Raw genomic sequence first — 22,307 nt, 5'->3', positions numbered from 1 at the left:
TCTCTGATGTGTGACAAGATGTGACTTTTGTACAAAACATTTCCCGCACTCAGTACAGGAATACGACTTCTCCCCCCTGTGAGATCTCTGATGTGTTATCAGATGTGATTTTTGTACAACACATTTCCCACACTCAGTGCAGGAATACGGCTTCTCTCCTATGTGAGATCTTTTATGCACATTAAGATTGGATTCACGACGGAAACACTTCCCACACTCAGTACAGGAAAACCTCTTCTCTGTTGGAAGGACGGCCCCGTCCCGCACAGTCTGAGGTTCCTCAGGATAAGAGGAATACGATGGTCCATCTACACTGTGTGGTGCCGGATGGACATTTGAGGTAGTCGGGTTTTCTCCTGGACTATACTGTGTGATGTCCTCATCTTCTACTTTACAGTCTGGAGACAAAGTGAGACAATCCTCTGAGGTTTTCCTCATCTCCCGTCCATCTACTAAAATAGAAATACAAAGATTATTACTAGACATGAGCTGATTGGTTCCCCTAAACCAGGACTCCGCCCACATCAGGCAGCTTTGTCTCTGAGGATCTTAAATTCCCCCCTCAAGGTAACTAGTAAATGGGTCCTCTGTAGGGCGACAACTAATGATTATTTTCATAATTGATTAGTTGGCTGATTACTGTTTTTATTATTCGACTGTCTGGAGATAAACCTCAAAAAAAGGAGTCAAGGGGGGCGTGTCCGGAAGCGGAAGTAAGCGGACGCGAATCTGAGGAGCTCCGCCGAGGCCTACTAGTAATCGCTGGCCATCCGAGCCCGACGAACCTCTCCGCGGTTCCCCACCGCCCATCGGGGTAGTCGCTAGTGCGGGGCACAACCTGCTACCAATATTGTCCTCCGAAACCGCCGCAAACACCGACCTCCGGGCCGTGGCAGGCCGCCACCCGAGGACGCGGCGCCGCCATCTTGGGGCCTACGAAGCCCGGACAAAGAACGCCAGCCATCCACCGCTACCCACCCCTGGAATCCACACACAACATACCTGGGGTCTGGGGAGCTGTCTCCCGGAGGCTGCCGGCGGGAAAAATACCCATCCTGAGCGGTATACTTCCATCCGACCGCATTGCAGAGCCCCGGGCGCCATATTGCGGCCTACAGAAACGCAGGTCCGCGCCAACATTTGCCATCACGCCGCCGGAGTGTGGAGCCTGCCCAGCGGACATACATCCCTGTCCAACCGGACACAGCACGGCCTGGTCAGCAGAGTACAGTGTCCGGAGGTCTCCCGGAGCGACCATCCAGGCCCTGGATCCGGCCTCCATCTCCACCAGGCCGCAGTGAGTACCAGCACAGCATCCCCCCCCCCCCCCCCACAGCGGACTAACTCCACCATTCTTAGTGGGAACCTACACCACAAACAGATCTGGGGGCAGAATTTGGGGGCTCAGGAAGCTAGGTCCAGCAGAGCAGGGAAAACCTGAGGTTCAGGCCTATTTAATGCAGAAGGCGGCCATCTTGCTACTCCAAGTACACCCTGTACCTCTCTAACTAACTAGCTCAGCTTGGACTGAAATCACCCAACCCTTCCTCAGCATAACCCCAGCACAGGTGCACACCCCACCGACAATACAGTTCTCCTACCCAAGAACTGCCTAACTCTACCATAGGGGCAGTGGCCTGGTGAACATCACACATGACTGTAATGTAGAGAAACTCTGGTGACCAGAAGGGCCTGTACACTGAAAACAGACCTGACACGAATATGTCCACACAATCAAAGAGAAGCACACACAGCCATATTCTCCGCTCTGTGGGGACACCCCAGAAGAAGAAAAAGAATTCGCCAGCAAACCTTAGCAAATTTAAATATTGTGGAGAGAGCAAAAGCCCTAAAATGGCAATGTCACGAAGAAACAGTATTGCGGAAGATATGGAAGATGATGAAGTCTCCCTATCGGCATCTGAAGACTCAACCGCAGGACGTGGCAAGACAGACCAGCTCCTTACCTACGCAGCTATGACAGACATTGCCGCTGATATCAAAAGCTCCTTTGCTGCAGCCATCACAGATATTAAAACCGAGCTAATGAGACTATCTGAGCAAATGGCAATCACGGATAGAGCTGGGAAACGGAGGGACAGGGCACTGATCAGGCTGGACGACATCACTAACTCGCATTCCCAACATTTGATCGCTATGAACAGGCAGATTGAAGACCTGGACAATCGAGGCAGGCGAAACAATATCAGAGTCAGAGGAGTGCCTGAATCGGTACCCCCAGATCAGATCAGACCAGCCCTAACTGCCATCTTTAACACTCTCATCGAACGGCCGGAGCAATCGCCCATTGAATTTGACAGGGCGCATAGGGCTCTCAGACCCAGAGCGCAAGATGGACTACCCCCGAGGGACATCATCTGTTGTCTATCGAACTTCAGCCTGAAGGAAGACATCCTCCACAAAGCACGGATGAAGGAAAGGATAGTGCATGAAGAAGCTGAGATCCAACTTTTTCAAGACCTGTCGCCCATTACGCTTAAAAATAGAAGAGCGTTACGCCCGCTTCTAGAAGTACTGAAGCAAAAAGGAATCAACTACAGATGGAAGTTCCCGTTCGCACTACAAGCAAACTTTCTGGGGAAACAGCATATGCTAAAAGTACCTGAAGACCTTCAAAAATTCTGTGAGGAGCTACAGATTACACCGGTGGAACTCCCGGAGTGGTATGCAGAATTCCTCGTGCCGCCGGCGATCAACAACCCACAATTCTCAGCAGGTCTCACCCAGGCACAATCGCCTTATCAGCTAGGCAAACACCGCAGAAGCGCTGACAGACACAATTTAGAGTCCCCAGCCTCCTCCAAAAGTGCTAGAAGCCCGAGAGGGAGAGAATCAAGAGGCTACTGAAATGACCGAACCCTCTACAACATAATTCCTGTCCTGATGCAAGTTTCTACCAGCTTTCTAGTACGGCATCATGAACTGGAACAACCCACCTTGTTTTGTTTTGTTTATGGAAAACTCACCCACTATTCAGTTGTTACTATCCGGTTGCAATAGAGCGGCACACAACTCTAAAAGCTGGAGACTCCCCCTTTTCACCTCCCCCTCCCCTAACATAGTTAGACTTCAGTTCCTTGCGGAGAGATTATAACATTCTGCAGCAACAACGTTGACTTTTATTCTGTTATGCTTTAACTTTTTGTCTTTTATTTAGGCTCTGAGAAGGGCAAAGGGCTAAGCACCTAATATCGCTATGGGTGCATGAGATGCTCCCCTACATCTCCAGAGATGGTGTATCTTACCTGACTACAGAACAGTGAGTTACATTGCATGACCCATTACTGTATATTCCCCCCCCAACATAACATGAGGGATGGTATACCCTTGCAACTAACAGCAGAAATCAATAACAGGCTGACCCTGTGGACATTATTTAGTCCATCTGGACTAGGCCCCCCTCCGCATAATTGGGGCTAACAGCCGAGGGACTAGGCTACCCCTAGAATACACGGAGATGCCTGGACCTAGTAATGCAATCCGGAAGAGTTGACAGTTGAACACTCTATCACTTAGGCTTTGGGTTAAATATATATATATTTTTTTTTTTTTTTTTTTTTTTTTTTTTTGTGTGTGGTGGGTTTTTCCTTTCTCTCTGACAGTTTTCGTTCTACAGCTTGGTGCCTAGACCTTAGCTTCTTTTGAATGGTTTATAAAGTGTTTATATTGTTAACCTTTCTAGCAAACCGATTAATGATAACTTGTACATCTCCCTCCTCCCCCACCACTCAAATACACTATAGCCTACTATAGATGCCACTGACTGGTCTCAGATAACTTACTTACAGATGTCCTCTTGTTGAGGATTAGACACAATGCACTACGCTGGGCCCCACCTCTGGTCACCTACACCGCTGCCACAAAGCAGTCCAAAGAAACAGTCACAGTTTGATTGCTTGTTGATCACCTCCCACTAACCCCCAAAGGGAAAATACCAACGCAAACGCATATTGGTTGAATCCCAAACAGACCCACCACCGACTAGTGTCTGGTGGGTACTTATATTTTTTTCTTTAATACCTTACATTCTTCAGTCTTTCATCCCCCTCTCTCCCCTTACCTTACCCCCCCACCCCCTTCCCCCACTCCCCTTCCGTACCTCACGCACATACGCATTCTCCTCTCCTAACCCACAGCACCCTACCCTACCACGCTATACCAACTACAACTCCTGTGACATTCATTCACGGAAGTAGCTTTTTCAGAACCCATCCATCCTATACCAACGGTCAAGATGGCATATGCTTTTCTAGGGAAAAAGCCAACTCTTGTCTCACATAATGTGAATGGCCTGAATATCCCTGAGAAACGGTCTAGATTGCTAAGAGAACTTAAAAAAGTGCGTCCCTCTGTGGTATTTCTACAAGAAACCCACTTCAAGGACAAAAATATTCCTAAACTCACTGACAACATATACACCAAAGCTTATCACTCAACCAATCCCCTTGCCAAAACGAAAGGAGTGTCCATCCTACTGAACAAAGACGCACCCTTTGAACTAAAACACCAACTTATTGACCCTGAGGGACGATATTTGTTCCTGAAGGGCACCTGGGAGGGATCCCCTATAACACTTGCTAATGTGTACTTCCCGAACACCTCCCATGTGCCATTCTGTGGCAAAATAATCGAAGAACTTAAATGGTTTGCGGAGGGTTGTGTTCTTCTGGGTGGGGATTTCAACATACCTCTTTCACCCCTGAAGGACACCTCTTCTGGACACACCCATGTTAGTTACAGGCTCCTTAAACAAATGAAAACACTACTGCAGTCATTGACTCTGGTGGATGCGTGGAGATCCATGCACCCATCGGAGAAGGACTTCACCTTTTACTCCGCACCTCACAAACGATACTCAAGAATTGACATGATCTTTGTCTCACAAAGAGACTTGGGTAACTTACTTGCAGCTGAGATTGGCATTATTGCTCTTTCTGACCACGCACCCACGGCTATCTCAGTTGAACTGGGTGCACACCGCAAACCCGCATTTAATTGGAGACTTAACCCTACACTCCTTACTGACCAAATAGTGAGAGATGACATTCAAAACACTATTAATACATACTTTCGCAATAACATTGACGCTGATACAAACCCACTAAACAATTGGGAAGCCCACAAGTCAGTGGTGAGGGGTGAACTGATAAAATGGGGCGCCAGGAAGAAAAGAGAGAGAGAGGGTGAAATTACAAAACTATCCCAACAAATTTCTAATTTGGAACTACAACATAAACAATCCCAATCTCTCCAGGTAGAAGATCAACTGACTGAACGCAGAAAGGCACTACGCCTCCTGCTGGATCTCAAAATCAAAAGATCACTCTTTTTCAGGAAAAATATTTTTTATGAACATGGGGACAAAAGTGGGAAACAACTAGCTAAGGCCCTGAAGGAAGCAACATTATCTAGTCATATCCATGCTATAAAGGACAAAAAGGGGACACTGCAATACAAATCTAAAGAAATGGCAGACCTGTTCCATGCTTACTATGCCAAATTATACAACCTACCAGCCCAACACAAACCGTCCCACATAACTCAGACAAAACAAGAAGCAATTAAAGACTTCCTGGAAAACAGTAACTTGCCTTCTCTGGCAAGTGAAGAGGCAAACAAATTAGATGACCCTATAGCTATATCAGAGATCTCAGACGCAATATTTGATCTAAACACAGGTAAAAGCCCTGGACCGGATGGCTTCACGTCCCAATATTATAAGACTTACATAATTTCCCTTTTAAAACCTTTACAGGCAGCCTTTACCTTCCTAGCAAAACACAGAAACAACTCCAACTCATTCTTAATGGCACACATAGCTGTTATCCCGAAACCTAACAAAGACCACTCTGACTGCGCAAATTTTAGGCCCATATCACTCTTAAATGTTGATCTCAAGATTTTGGCCAAGATACTTGCCAATAGATTGAAACCCCTCTTGGCAAAGATCGTAGGCCCTGAGCAGGTAGGATTCATGCCAGGTAGGGAAGCCCGTGACAATACCACTAAGGCACTGAATCTTATCCACTTTGCTCAAACCTCCAAAACAGCCGGCATCTTGCTCTCCACTGACGCAGAGAAGGCTTTCGATAGGGTCTCCTGGGACTACATGATGGACACTTGTGCCCACATTGGACTAAAAGAGAATATGCTATCATGGATCTCAGCCCTCTATCGAAATCCCCAGGCCCAAATTAAAGTAAATAACATACTCTCAGACCCCATATCGATCCACAATGGAACACGCCAAGGATGCCCCCTATCACCACTTCTCTTTATTATCACTTTAGAACCCCTAATAAGAACAATTAACCTACACAGAGATATCCAGGGCTTCGTAGTAAACCATAGAGAATACAAAATAGCCGCATATGCGGATGACCTTTTACTCTTCATCACCAACCCACATATATCTTTACCAAATCTTCAAAAAGTGTTTCAAACCTTCGGGTTCATTTCCAATTTTAAAGTGAATCAGTCGAAATCTGAAGCACTCAACCTTACATTATCACCTGAACAATTTAAGAGGCTGAAAGACAACTACCCTTATAAATGGGAACAGACCACACTCAAATACCTGGGAATAAACTTAACTAACAGCCTTGACACTCTATACCGCTACAACTTTAAACCTTTATTATCTGCAATAACTAAAGACCTGATGAGATGGAAACCAAAGAAATTCTCATGGTTTGGCAGAGCGTCCATCTTGAAGATGACGATACTGCCTAGACTATTGTACCTATTTAATGCTCTACCCATAAAAATTCCGGAAACCTTTTTTAGCACTCTCCTTAAAGCACAGAGAGCCTTCCTTTGGGCAGATAGAAAACCCAGAATCAGTTTCACTCTATTAACGCTTCCCAAAAGTGAAGGAGGCATGGGTCTTCCTGACTTCAAAAAATACTTTCAGGCTGCACATATCACCAGACTCATAGATTGGCACTGTCATGGCCCAAACAAAGATTGGGTCCAACTAGAAAGCAATCTAACCCTACATAAAACACTTTACTATCCATGGTCTATACACTCCAAGAAGGACAAACAGATAGGACACCCACTGATTGAAAACACAATCAATATCTGGCACAAAGTAGCGAGTCTTTACAAGATCGCATCCGTCCCGGGTCCGCTGACACCGCTCACCAATAATCCTGCTTTCCCACCGGGTATGCACCATAAACTACCACATGATCTCCTCATTTACCACTGTATAGCAAACTCGAAAATCAAAACATTTGAAGCTCTTAGCTCCGAGGTGGGTGAGACATTTCCTGGTCTGTGGTTTTACATGCAATTACGGGACTTTGTGGTGAACAGTAAGCATAAATCTAAATTTAGCCTCCCGTTGACACAGCTGGAATCTATATGCTTAAAAAGATCACCGGTAGCACACACCACGTCCCTTGCATACTCATGGCTGATAAGTACGCCACACATGGATAATAATAATCACAAGAAGAAGTGGGAACTTGACCTTCAACTGAAAATCTCTGAGAAGCAATGGGAAAAGGTGTGTATTTTGACACATAAATGCTCATTAAGCTCCAAATATCAGGAGATTTCCTATAAGGTCCTCACCCAGTGGTATCTGACACCGCAAAAGACCGGGAGATGGTCTCATTCAGCCTCGGATGATTGCTGGAGATGTAAAACTTGTGTAGGCTCCTTTATACATATCTGGTGGGAATGCCCTCTCATCCGCACCTACTGGGACGAAATTAGGACCTGGATAAAACATATAACAGAAACTAATCTCGAGCTAGACGCAGCAGCGTGCCTGATTAATCTTGTCCCAATTACCTTGAGCCGCTACAAAAAATCACTCTCTCGACACTTACTTGTGGCTGCTAAAACACTCATACCCATCTATTGGAAAACCCCCAGAGTCCCAGGAGTTAGGGACTGGTTAAATAGAGTGCAATATATTTATAAAATGGAGGAAATAGTGGCAATGAAAAAAGAGAATAGCACTTCCTTTAACAAAACTTGGCAACCTTGGCTGGCTTTTACCCTCTCTTCAGATTACCAATCACTTATGGGCTGAACTTCCCTTCCCCATTATTCTCAGAAGAACAGGAAATAGAAAGGAGAAACAGAATGATTGAGCTATACATGCCTCTATTAGATGTACACTTACCTTAAGGAATCGAATCCCAGTGCGATGGTACCCCTCCCCTCCCCCCCCTCGACTTCCATCCCCCTTTACCTTGTACCCTCTTTCACCCTCCTTCTAATACACAATTCACCCAGTGGTATCTTTAGTTATTACTTTAGCTATTGGATAATACTTTATCTTTTGTTCTAATTGTGCTATATGGTTACAACACTACTGCTATCTATCTGTACCAATGTATGTATACATACCACTGTTGACTACATTTATAATCTTATGTTAATTGTAAACCTGACTTTATTCTTAATAAAACCTTTGATTGTGAAAAAAAAAAAGGAGTCAAATCAGCGTTCATTTGCGACCACAGTGATGGGAAAATATGTGGCTTTGTCAGGGAAGACGTCCGCAGTCTACAGTTGCCGCCCCCGGGTGCATACCTGTGCACAGGTACCCACCAAGAATGCCCAGAGTGGCCACTGGCGCTTCTGTTAGCGTGCGCATGCACGCACTTGTCGTTAGAACTGGCACCAGTTAGGCTATTTAAACTGAGCTTCAAGAAGTGACAAGCTGCTGCCTGGTCTACAGCGTTACCTGAACCCTGATTCCTGTGTGTGACTTCTGATATCGAACCGGCTTGCTCCTGACTACCTCTGCCTGCCTCCTGCCCTGATCTCTGGCTTCCCCCGGACTGATCCCTGTCTCCAGTTACCTACACCTGTTGCCAAACTTGCTTGTGACCCGATTACGCCTCTGCCTGCTGTTTATACCCAATCTGCCCGTCTGTTGCCGAAGCCTGCCTGTGATTGACTACGCTCCTGTCTGCTGTCTCTGCCTGACCTGCCTGTCTGTTGTCTATCCGGCCTGTCTGACCCTGCTCCCTGCCGCCAGCCTGCTTCCAGCTCCGGTTTCCGATGGTGCATCTCGGCTTGTCCTCTGCCAGTCTGCCAGCCATCTGCCGACTTCTCAGCCTGCTACCTGCTGCATTCCAGTTTCCTGTTCCTGAGATCCTGGCCTCTACTGGTACAGACTTCTGGACTAATGAAGGCACCCTTACCCCACCGTGCTCTTGAACCTGCTGTCTCACCATCAGTGGTTCTTGAACCGGAGTTGTACGAGGGCCTTCCTCCACACCTCAGGCTCACCCACCAGGTACATGACAGTACCAAGCAGCCATGACTGAGCCTGCGGGAGGAACCTCTCTTACATCTAAAGTCTGCCAGAGCATCGCCGGCCTGATACAAGCAATTAAGATCCTGCAGGAGAAGTTCGTTCAACTTGAGGAACATGTACCAGTTCTGCCTTCTCCTACCACTCCTGCTGCTGCACCTGCCACAGTGATGTCTGCTCCTGAACCACGTGTACCCTGTCCTGAGAAGTTCTCCGGATACCAGTCCAGGTTTAGAGCCTTTCGCAACGCCTGCCAGCTCTACTTTTCTCTCCAACCACAGACTATTTCTGCCGAGACTACCAAGGTGGGGTTCATCATTTCTCTGCTCCAGGGTGAACCCCAAACCTGGGCTCATCGTCTGTTGGAGGTAAAGGACGCACAACTTAATACAATGTCCTCCTTCTTCCAGGCTATGTCCCGATTATACGAGGACCCCCTTCAGACTGTTACTGCTGAGTCCTCTCTCCATGCACTCCAGCAAGGCCGCAGAGCGGTCGAGGACTATGTTACGGACTTCCGATGCTGGAGTGCAGACACGGTTTGGAACAATACAGCATTGCGACATCAGTTCCGCTTAGGATTAGCGGAAGATCTAAAGGATGAACTAGCTCGTGTGGGGGTACCAAGTTCTCTGGAGGATTTAATTTCATTGTCGATCCAGAGCGACCGACGCCTTCGGGAATGCAGGCGAGAGAGGTCAGCTGGGTTTTCTTGGCCTGTGGAGACGATGCCTAAGTTCTCTGTTCGCACCCAGCCAACGTCTGCTAATTCACCCTCTTCTGAACCGGCAACAGGAACTTCTACATGACTTGGCCTGATCCACCCTCCTCTCTCCCATGAAGAAAGCTCACGGCACTACCAGGCCAACCTCTGCCTCTATTGTGGTGGGACCGGCCACTATGTACAGAACTGTCCAGCTAAGAAACATAAGGGTCTGACAGCCTCCTCAGTTACCCAGGCGGTCCTGCCTACAACTTCTGCTCACCTGGCACTGCCTATCACGTTCCAGCTCCCAGGAAGAAGCGTGTTAACTACTGCAATTGTGGACTCCGATGCATGCATTTGGCATTTGCAGACCTACAACATATACCCCTTCATTCCAAGAAGCAGGGACTTACTGTATTCTTAGCCGATGACTCCTGTGTGAAGTCTGGACTCGTGACTAAGGAAACCCCTCCATTGCTAACTGTGACTCTTGCCAATCACAAGGAACTTTTATGTTTAGATGCTATTTCCTCTCCCTTGTATCCTGTCATTTTGGGCCTACCATGGCTCCAGGCTCATAACCCGTTGATTAACTGGAGTTCTGGCAGCATCATTTATCAGTCCTTATACTATCAGGAACATTGCCTGCCCAAGCCCACTACACCACCCACTGCCCTACTTTGTATGGACATAGAAGCTGAACTTTACGAAAGGGTGCCTAGGGCTTATCATGAATTTCTGGACGTTTTTAGTAAGCGGGGAGCAGACACCTTACTCCCACACAGAGCCTATGACTGCCCCATCGAGCTCCTGTCTGGGGCTGCAATTCCATTCGGCCGAATCTTTCCGCTAACCGGTAAGGAACTGGGTGCTCTGAAGGATTACATTGATGAGAGTCTTCAAAAGGGGTTCATTCGCCCTTCTACTTCACCTGCCGGAGTGGGAATATTCTTTGTGGAAAAGAAAGACCACTCGATACCCCCCTCCGTAGAATACCGCGGGTTAAACAAGATCACAGTGAAAAATCGCTACCCTATTCCCTTAGTTCCAGAACTCTTCCAAAGACTCCGTTCAGCTTCTATCTTCACAAAATTAGACCTAAGAGGAGCATACAATCTCATCCGTATACAAAAGGGAGATGAATGGAAGATAGCCTTTCGTACCCGTTTTGGCCATTACGAATACCTTGTAATGCCCTTTAGCCTGTGTAATGCGCCTGCCACTTTTCAGCACTTCATCAATGATGTTTTTAAGGACTATTTAGACATTTTTGTTATCGTCTACCTAGAAGACATACTTGTGTTATCCACTTCCCTCAAGAGTCATCGTGAACATGTCAAGAGTGTTCTTCACCATCTCCGCTTACATGGACTCTATGCCAAACTGGAGAAGTGTGAGTTTGAGCAGCAAAGCATCCAGTTCTTGGAGTTTATCATTTCCCCCAGTGGAATTGAAATGGATCCTCAGAAGGTCTCAGTAATTCTGTCCTGGCCAGCTCCCTTCTGATAAGAAGGGGATCCAGCGGTTTGTGGGGTTTGCTCATTTTTACCGCAGAATCATCAAGAATTTCTCGGCTATCATTACACCCATTACACAACTTACCAAGCAGCATGTCTGTTTCCTCTGGCCCCTGAAGCCCAAGCTGCCTTTGAGACTCTTAATAGACTGTTTTCTTCTGCTCCTGTACTATGCCATCCTGACCCAGTGCTACCTTACATCCTGGAGGTAGACGCTTCCCAGAAGTGCCATTGGTGGGGTCCTGTCCTAACGCCAGGGTCTTGAGAACTTGATTCACTCGGTAGCCTTTTTCTCTCGGAAGCTTGCCCCCGCTGAGAGGAACTACGATGTCGGTGACCGTGAACTCCTTGCCATAAAAGCCGCCCTTGAGGAGATATTTGCTAGAGGGAGCTACTCACCCAATTTTGATTTACACAGATCATAAGAACCTTGAGTACTTACGGACTGCTAAATGGCTGAAACCTCACCAGGCCCGATGGGCACTTTTCTTCTCGAGGTTCCTTTTCCACATCACGTACAAACCTGACTCAAAGAATGTCAAGCCAGACGCGCTGTTGCACATGTTTGAGGATCCAAAAGACTTACCAGCGCCAGACACCATCCTGCCAGCAGGGAACTTCTTGTTACTACAGACTGATCTCATGTTACAACTGAAGCAGGCATCTACAGTCATCCCTGCCCCTATCAGGGATACCCTCCAGGCAAGAGAAGGACTTCTTTGGAAAAGGGACCGAGTTTTCATTCCGGAAGAACTTTGAATGCAGGTTTTGAGTTTCTGCCATGACCACCTATTAGCAGGGCATTTTGGGGTTTGCAAGACTACAGAGCTGGTGCAACGCACTTTCTGGTGGCCTAATCTTGAAAGGGACTGTAAGAGCTATGTGGGTGCATGCACCACCTGTATCCAGAGTAAAAGCACCCGAAACAGGGCATGGGGCTTGCTCAGACCTCTGCCTGTACCTGACAGGCCTTGGTCCATGATTTTAATGGACTAGAGCTACCACCTTCTGAAGATTGTACGGCCATCTTTGTTATCGTTGATCGTCTGTCCAAGATGGCCCACTTTTTACCCTTGAAGGGCACACCTACTGCTGCAGTGACTGCCCGAGTGTTCATCGGGAAAGTTGTTAGACTCCATGGGGTACCTGTTGATATTGTTTCATACCGAGGGGTCCAATTTACGTCCAGGTTCTGGAAATCACTCTGTGAGGCCCTGAAGATTAAATGCTCAATGTCATACGCATACCACCCACAGTCCAACGGACAAACTGAACGGACTAATCAGACGTTAGAACAATATATCCATTGCTTCATGTAATTTGTCCAAGATGACTGGGTATCCCTCCTATCATTAGCCGAGTTTGCTTATAACAACTCATGTCATTCAGCTACCAAACAGTCTCCCTTCTTCGCAAACTATGGCTTTCATCCCACCTTCTTGCCCGACCTTGTTCTTGAGTCCTCAGTGCCAGCCTTTCAGAATACACTGGACTTTTTCAATTGCAATAATAAATTGTTACAAGAAGCTGTAACCAAAGCTCAGGAAGACAACAAGAGAGCCTTCAACAGAAAGAGGAGGGGAGAGCTGAACCTGCAGCCAGGAGATCGGGTCTGGTTGGCCACAACTAACCTAAGATTGGCTTGCCCATCGAAGAAGCTTGCTCCAACGTTTTTGGGACCATCTCCTATAAAAAGAAAGATTAATAACGTTTCCTATGAACTGTCCCTGCCAGATTCTTTCGGGATACATCCAGTGTTCCACGTATCCTTATTAAAGCCCACGGTGCCGGATCCTTTTCCTAACCGTGAGGCTAGACCGCCAGTGATCGTCAACGTAGATGAGGAGTTAGAGGTGGAGGCAATTGTAGACTGCAGGAGGAGAAGGGGTCGGCTGCAATACCTAGTCAAATGGAAAGGCTATGTACCACAGGAAAGTTCCTGGGAACCCGAGCAGAATTTACACGCCATGGACCTGGTACGTGTTTTTTTTTGCAGTCACCCTCAGAAGAAGAACCAACTGGGCATTCGGAGGCTGCCTGTAGGGGGGGCAATGTCAGGGAAGACGTCTGCAGTCTACAGATGCCGCCCCTGGGCACATACCTGTGTGCAGGCACCCACCAAGAATGCCCAGAGTGGCCACTGGTGCCTGTGTGAACCTGCGTGCACGATCACGCATTGGCGCGCGCACTAGCACGCACGCACCTGTCATTAGAACTGGCGCCAGTTAGGCTATTTAAACTGAGCTTCAAGAAGTGACAAGCTGCTGCTTGGTCTACATCTGTCAGGGAAATAGGCGTAACCTTGCGAGGTACGATCGTGTTAACGCGCGTCAGCGCTCACGGAGGCGCAATGTGGTTCCCAGACGAACGCCTGATGTTGCGTCCGATCGAGTGCGAGTACGCGGGGCAGGACGAACGCATAACGTTGCACGTCGTAGGCGTACGAACGCGATGGCGCGCTCACGACGTAACCCAAGCACCGTGCCTATTTAAACGTTCACCTGACAGTGCCGCATCGCTGGATTATCGTCAGCTTCTCCTGTGTACCTGTGCCTGTTATCCCTGCTGTTTGATCTCCTGTTTACCGACCCGGCTCCTGGCTCCGACCTCTGGCTTGTACCCGACATTCCTTGTCTGCTCTCGGCACCCGACCTCGGCTTGGCTTGGCTTCTGCTTCCCGGTCCCCAGCTCAGGACCCATTGCTCTGACCTCCGGATTGATCTCCCGTGTTTGACCTTCGGCCTGGCTTTGACCCTGCCTTTGGACTTCCTTGCACAGTTGCCTCCAGAGACTGGTCTTCTCAGCTTTTCCATCTACAGCTGCTATCCGGCAACCTGTGCTACTGTGGGCACTGCATCCCTGTGTCATCTTCAGGGTTGTACTGCACTCGGCCGCAAGGGGAGCCCTCTCAGCATCTCGGCCTCCTTACCTCGTTATTGACAACATCGTTACCTGAACCCTGATTCCTGTGTGTGACTTCTGATACCGAACCGGCTTGCTCCTGAGTACCTCTGCCTGCCTCCTGCCCTGATCTCTGGCTTCCCCCGGACTGATCCCTTTCTCCAGTTACCTACACCTGTTGCCGAACTTGCTTGTGACCCGATTACGCCTCTGCCTGCTGTTTATGCCCGATTTGCCTGTCTGTTGCCGAAGCCTGTCTGTGATTGACTGTGCTCCTGTCTGCTATCTCTGCCTGACCTGCCTGTCTGTTATCTACCCGGCCTGTCTGACACTGCTCCTTGCCGCCAGCCTACTTCCAGCTACGGTTTCCGATGGTGCAACTTGTCTTGTCCTCTGCCAGCCATCTGCCGACTCCTCAGCCTGCTACCTGTTGTGTTTCAGCTTCCTGTTCCTGAGATCCCGGCCTCTACTGGTACAGACTTCTGGACTAATGAAGGCACCCTTACCCCACTGTGCTCTTGAGCCTGCTGTCTCACCATCAGTGGTTCTTGAAACGGAGTTGTACGAGGGCCTTCCTCCGCACATCATGCTCACCCACCAGGTATGTGACAGGTTTTTGCTCAGAAGTTACATTCATTTTAAAATTGAATGTTTAAAGCAAATGGAATTTTTAAACTACACTCGTCCATTCATTGAATGTACAAATCATTTTCATACAAATATTTGCGCAAATATTCTTGTCCAAAAATGGATCCGTGTATGGCCAGCATGGGACATTTATTAGCAGCAGCATGATTTTTTTTAATCATCTGTTATGATGGGATTAAAAAAATAGTCCTTTATAGTACAAAAACAGCAGATAATCACTACTATAAGGAATTAATTTATACTGTGAAATAGCGAAAGTAATATATCTTATATCATATATATATATATATATATATATATAAAATAGATATACCCAGATGTAGGATATATGGGGATTTTACCTGGGAGTCATACATGAAGATATATGGAGGTTAGAGGGGGAGAAAACTTTTATAGTAAAGTAGTACTGAAAGCTGAGACTTTTTTCATGGCTATAATCATAATATATATAATATATATAATGCGCAATACTAGTAAACTTTTACTTTATGTAATAGCAATACCTTCTATCAGACTGCACCTTCTCTGGGTTCAGATGCTGATCTTCCCTGCCCAGAGCCCTTAAATTCATTGTAAATGTTGGATTTCTTTTATTTAAACAAACTTATCATACTTACCTGCTCTGTGTAATGGTTTTGCACAGGGCAGCCCTGATTCTCCTCTTCTGGACCCCTGGCACTTCTGGCTCCTCCTGCCTTCAGAGTGCCCTTATAGGAAGCCGCAAAGTATAGTGTAGAGTCCCCTATAGGAATCCGCAAAGTATAGTGTAGAGTCCCCTATAGGAATCTGCAAAGTATAGTATAGAGTTCCCCTATAGGAAGCCACAAAGTATAGTATAGAGTTGCCCTATGGTAAGCTGCAAAGTATAGTATAGAGTTCCCCTATAGTAAGGTAAAAAAACATCTGCCTTTAGAATCACTTACTTCCTTCCTTCTCTTGCACAGGACTACATGTCCCATGAGGCATTGCTCCTCATGCATTCAAGTTCTCAGGCATTTACTGGCATGTATGGATGGTGTACTGAGCTGTATTTTCCAATATGTAAAGAAATAATACATTTTGTATGCAGGCCAATTAATCGACTGACCAACTAATCAATTATGAAAATAGTTGACAACTATTTTCATAATCGATTATAATCGATTAGTGGTTTCAGCCCTACATCTCTGAATCTCCTACCAGATCATTTCTTTATTCATGGACCTTAGTCAGAGAGTGAGGAAACAATGAGAACTGTCTTTTATAGGCGTGACAGTGATGAAGGCATTATCGGATGAGTGTTCCCACCCCCTCTATCACTCATTACCATGTTCCCAACACAAGAAGTACAGCACTTACTTATTTAGTGCATGATTTAGTGATGAATAACAGTGGGGCTGAGCCCCACCAGAGGTCAGAAGGTGAGGATGGGGGGAGAACAATCAAGATGAAGACTGGACTGATCCTGAAGACCACCATCATTGGGTTATTGACTCCTACCTCATTATCACTTTCTGTTTAAGGTTCCAAAGTTTGAGGATGTTATCACATTATTATCATCAATATGTAAAAGTATGTGCTCCAATCCAATCATCAGCTATAAAATGGATGCAAAAGAAGTCAGGACTATGTAATGTACAACTTATTGTACAGGATACAATAGTTAGGATTTTATAGAATCAGAATGATGTAATGTACAATATAGAGTATATAGTGCAGTGGTCAGGAGTAGGGATGGGCCGAACAACATGTAACAACATATTCTTGGGTCCTTTCGCAAGGCTTTGAAGCATGAGGAAGCCCATGCCCTGCAAATTTGCGGTGGCATGAGAAGCAGACTCCTCAGGGTCACTGAGGATTACAGTATCTGGAACTGCCTCTTCTCTGCCATGCACTCCAAAGGGTTCTGGGGTGAAAAACCATCTCTTACTGTTTGACCTATGTCTTCCTCTGCTTCAATGCCTCCAAAACTGAAAGAATCCTGCTCCTCCTCCCTCTTCTCTTCTGTGTTCTGTGGAGTAGGAACAATGGTGTCTGCATAGAATAGGCCTGCTCCCGATGCTCTGCCTCAAGTGCCCTGTCCATAATGCCATGCAGAGTCTGCTCCAGCAGGAACACAGCAGGGATTGTGTCGCTGATGCATGCAGTGTCACAGCTCACATCTTGTGGATGAACCCATTGACTGTGGATATGTGCTTTGGGTCTTTTGCCCCATGCCTGGATCTAGTAGGATCTCTAACACAACAATTCTCCCAGGGTTACTTGCTCTGTTGTTTGCTGGCTGTGCTGGATGGAAGGATATGTCTGAATAGTCTGAGACCCAAGTCACTGAGCGCAGTCTCAGAAGAAGAGTAGGAATGTGTTCAGATCGTAGTAACAACCCACATACCTGTGCAATCCCATCAGGAAGCCGTCACTGCACACCACCAATCATGAGAAACCTAGTCAGGGCATGTGTATGTGCAGCTGCAGGCCAGGAAATTCCTCACTGCTTATGATTGTCAGTAGTGTCGGCTCACTGGTGGGATTGCTCATGTGGGTTGAAACTAGAATCCAAACAGCCTGAGCCCATCCCTACACACCTTCTGAGACTGCACTCAGTGACTTGGGTCTGAGACTATACAGAAATATCCCTTCAACCAGCACAGCCAGCAGACAACAGAGCAACTAACTCTGGGAGAATTCTGTTAGAGATCCTACTAGATCCAGGCATGGGGCAAAAGACCCAAAGCACATATCCACAGTCAATGGGTTCATCCACAACATGTGAGCTGTGACACTGCATGCATCAGTGACACAATCCCTGAATCTCCATAAATCCAGTCTATATAGGTAAATTGTGTCTGCAGCACCGAAAAGGAAGATTATCCGAGAGAAATACTGGATGGGAACACAGCTCAGGAAAGCGACCAGGTGATTACAGGCTGATATCACCCAGTCCTTGCCCTACTCTGGACCAATCAGTGAGCAGTATGAGTGGAGGAATGTATTTAGTGTTAATGACCCACCTGTGCTGATCTCTGTAGGAGTGTCCTCCTCTATAATTGTCCCCGTTATCCCGTCCTTCTACATAGACTGCTGATCATCCCTCACATACGTCTCTTCTTCTGCTTTCACTTCAAATTCTATATCGATTGGATCCCCACTCTAAATCAATAAAATGAGAGGGAATTTCATCTGTAAAAAGTATTTTTATAACAGCTAACCTGTAAAATCCTTTTCTTGGAGTACATCATGGGACACAGAGCCTTAAGTAATTACTTAATGGGTTATAGGCCACCTTCAGGTGATGGACACTGGTATACCCAATCTAGGAAGTTCACTCCCTATATAACCCCTCCTTCTTCCAGGAGCACATCAGTTTTTGTAGCAAAGCAATATACTTAAATCCCAAAAAAGAGAGGCGGGACCTCTGTGTCCCATGATGTAATTCAAGAAAAGGATTTTACAGGTAAGCTGTTATAAAAATCCTATTTTCTTTATTGTACATCATGGGACACAGAGCCTTAAGTAACTACTTAATGGGACGTCCCATAGCAATGCTACTTTAGGGGAGGGAGTCACAACCCGGAGGGTACCCCCAGACTTGAGGACCTATACTGCTGCCTGCAGCACACTTCGCCCGAAGGCAATATCCTCATACCGCCTTACATCCAGCTGATAAAATTTTGTGAATGTATGCACTGAAGACCAACTTGTGGCCTTACAGATCTGAGCCATGGAGGCCTGATGACGCACAGCCCAAGAAGCACTAACCGCCCTGGTAGAGTGCGCCTTGACTTTAAAAGGGGGAATCTTTTGTATTGGTTCAAATGGCTGTTTTTGTAACACAGACAAAACTAAATTCAAGTCCCAAGGGTTCAAGGGAGGTGTGACCGGTGGATTAACTCCAGACTAAAGAATGTGTGGCAAGTGGTCTTTGAAATAAGACCGATAAAGCTGAGACTTGGCCTTTAATAGTACCCAAGGCCAATTTCATTTCTACCCCTAATTGTAGAAAGGCAAGAATTTTGCCTATGATATATCCGAGGGTGCCAACCCTTGGATTCACACCAGGAAACATAAGCCCTCCAGACTCTATAATATATAGTTCTGGAAGCTGGCTTCCTTGCGTTAATCAGGGTAGAGATAACTGACCCGGAAAGCCCACGTTTCTTCAGAATGTGGGTTTCAATAGCCAAGCCATTGAATATAGACCATAAGGTAGGATGGAATATCGGTCCCTGTGAGAGCAGATCTGGCCATAGTGGGAAGGACCATGGGCCCTCCACTGCCATCTTTATGATTTCTGCATAGCAAGGCCCTCTGGGCCATGCTGGTGCCACCAGAATTACCGATTTTCTTTCCAGCTTGATCCTGCAAAGAAGTCGAGGCAGCAACTGAATAGGGAGGAATGCATAGATCAGTGAGAACTGATCCCACAGGGTCACCAATGCATCCGTTCTGCATGCGCGTGGATGCCTTGTTCTTGCCACAAAGATGACTAACTTCATGTTGACACTAGAAGATCTACGTCCAGAGTCCCCCATCTTTGTCAGCCCAAAATATGTTGGGGTGAAGAGACCATTCCCCTGGGAATAACTGCTGGTGACTCAAGTAGTCCATTTGCCAATTCTCTACTCCCAGAATGAAGACTGCCGATAGGCACGGAACATTCCTTTCTGCACAAGTTAGAGTATGGTTCACCTCTCTCTGCACTGAGAGACTTTTGGTGCCCCCTTGGTGATTGATATAGGCCACAGCTGTGGCATTGTCAGATTGAATCCTGACAGGACAATCCCGTAACCTGAAAGTCGAGGCCTTCAGAGCCAGATGCACTGCCCGAATCTCTAGGATATTGATTGGCAAGGTTCTTTCGGTTCTTGACCACTGTCCCTGGACAGTTGTCTTTTCTAGTAAGTATGTTCATGTAGAGCACAAGAACATACTTAAGAACATACAAGAACATACTTAAGTTTCAATTATATATTTGATATCCTCTACATCTTGTATTATTGTACAAACTGCTAATCTTTGTATATGAATATGAATTATGTGTAGACTGTACTAATGTTGACAGGATATCAAATGGGACTTGATGTATATTTATAATCCCTTTCTTTCTTTTAATTTAGATTTTTAACTATAGTAATTTTACTTTTTTCTAAATAATAAATAATATTTTTGAATATATTGGTTGTTTTTACAACTCTTTCTCTTGCCTAAAAAGTCCAATTGAACCTACACTTTTCTTTGAGGTCTTTTGTGTGAAGGTTCCTCCATTTTTTTTTTTTCTTTTTCTTTTTTTTTTTTTTCCTTCATAACCACCAAGTGAGGCTTTTGGGACACTCTTAGGGAAAGCCGCATTGGCAAGTCTAAAGCTTAAATCGTTTTGTTCCAAGTAGACAGGATACTGTTTTGCAACAGTCTTGAATGAAACTGGGCATAGGGAACTGCTTCAAAGGAAGCCACCATGGGTCCTAGCAACCTCATGCAAGGCGAATGGAGGGATCGCCTTTTGACCAGACCATCCGCACCAGCTCTCTTATGGAGTTGATTTTTGCCTGAGGCAAGAACACCTTTTCCTGGGCTGTGTCTATGATCAGACCCAGGTACTCCAGCCTTTTTAGCGGTATTAAGGAAGATTTCTCTAGGTTGAGAATCCAACCCAAACTTTCCAGAAAATTGGTTGTAGTGCATACGCTTTGCTCCAAAACAAACCACCGACTGATCTATTAGTAATAGATCATCTAGGTATGCAATAACTGTTATGTCCTATGCCCAAAACCTGGCTAGAGGTGGTGCCAGCACCCCCTGCCGCTGGGGAAAGAGCCCAATTAAATGAAGGGCATTTATACTTTCTTTTGAATGGCAAAAGAGTACTTTTTCCACTAGAAATTGTTTGGATATATTTGTCCAAGTCTTCTCCAAATAGTCGCCCCCCATGAAAAGGGAATCCAGTTAGGAGGTTTTTACATGGTGCTTCAGCTGACCAATTTTTTAACCACAGGATTCATATGTACTAGAATAAAACTGAACCATGTATGGCCAGCTTTGGAAGGATTTGCTGAATTAACAGACAATCCAACCTTCACCCATCATGGCAGGCTGCATTTAGCAAATCTTCAAGAACCGGGTCCCTAGATATCAGGGCTCCAATTCCCTTGGACCTGTAAAGCACCCCACCAGGAAAGCTAGGTAATGTAGCAAGACCAAAGCCCTGGGTTTCTGGGGTCCAGCCCTACAAAGAAAGGCATTACAGGCAAAAACTTTGTGCTTCGGATACAAGGCCCCAGGTACCATCCTTTTAGGCCTCAATAGCACTTTGGATGGATCTGGTCTATGGAGGCTATTTAAATCCAGCATGGATCCCTCCTGGAGCTCCTCAGGGCATATCTTCACTCGTGACCAACACCTTAGACACTGGCAAAAAAAACTGATGTGCTCCTGGAAGGACTAGGGGTTATATAGGGAGTTAATTTCCTGGATTGGGTATAACCAGTGTCCATCACCTGAAGGTGGCCTATAACCCATTAAGTAATTACTTAAGGCTCTGTGTCCCATGATGTACGATAAAGAAATATAACCTTTATTATTGTGACATCACATAAAAAAGCCACACATCATCTCTACGTGTCCATTTTCTGGCTGTTCTGTCCCACCAACCTTGTAACAGTGAGGGATGATGCGATCTTCCTGTGTGGAATCCCAGGAATATAGAGGACGGGGACATCTCTCTGGTGGGTTCCTGGTATTAGGTGGCTCCATCATATCTTTGTGTCCTTCAGAAAACTCCTCCATCACTCCATACTCCTCATCCTCCTCTTTATACTCTTCTTTAACAACAATATTTTCATCCTTGAGGTTTCCACTCTGCAATATATAAATAAACATTCATTGTAAAAAACATGCTGTGTATAATCAGAACGATCAGTGATTGTTCCTCATCTACCTGATGATGATGAGGGATGGTGTAACCTTCCTGTGTGGAATCCCGGGAATACAGAGGACGGGGACATCTCTCTGGTGGGTTTCTGTAGTTGGATGACTCCACGATGATGTCCTGGTACAAATCTTTGTGTCCTTTTAGAGACTCTGACTCCTCAATCACTCCATCAGCCTCCTCTTTTATCTCTTCTTTAATCTCAACTTTAGAATCTCTCAGGTTTGCACTCTGAAAAAAATTAATAAATATAAATATATATATATATATATATATATATATATATATATATATACACATTGTAAGGGATCTTCCCGGGGTAGGGTGTGT

The 22,307-nt window shown here is 46.1% G+C and overlaps 1 protein-coding gene across 1 annotated transcript in view; it reads left to right on the top strand.

Moving 5' to 3' along the window:
- Window positions 1–22,307, top strand: part of LOC143986870 (uncharacterized) — a 377,747-nt gene that overhangs the window by 269,020 nt on the left and 86,420 nt on the right. The gene's annotated exons all lie outside the window — the stretch shown is intronic.

Source organism: Lithobates pipiens, unplaced genomic scaffold (genome assembly GCF_037356315.1).
Source record: "Lithobates pipiens isolate NorthernLeopardFrog02 unplaced genomic scaffold, aLitPip1_a1.2 Scaffold_18, whole genome shotgun sequence".
Taxonomy (NCBI): Eukaryota; Metazoa; Chordata; class Amphibia; order Anura; family Ranidae; genus Lithobates; species Lithobates pipiens.
This window is presented reverse-complemented; position numbering and strand designations above follow the sequence as displayed.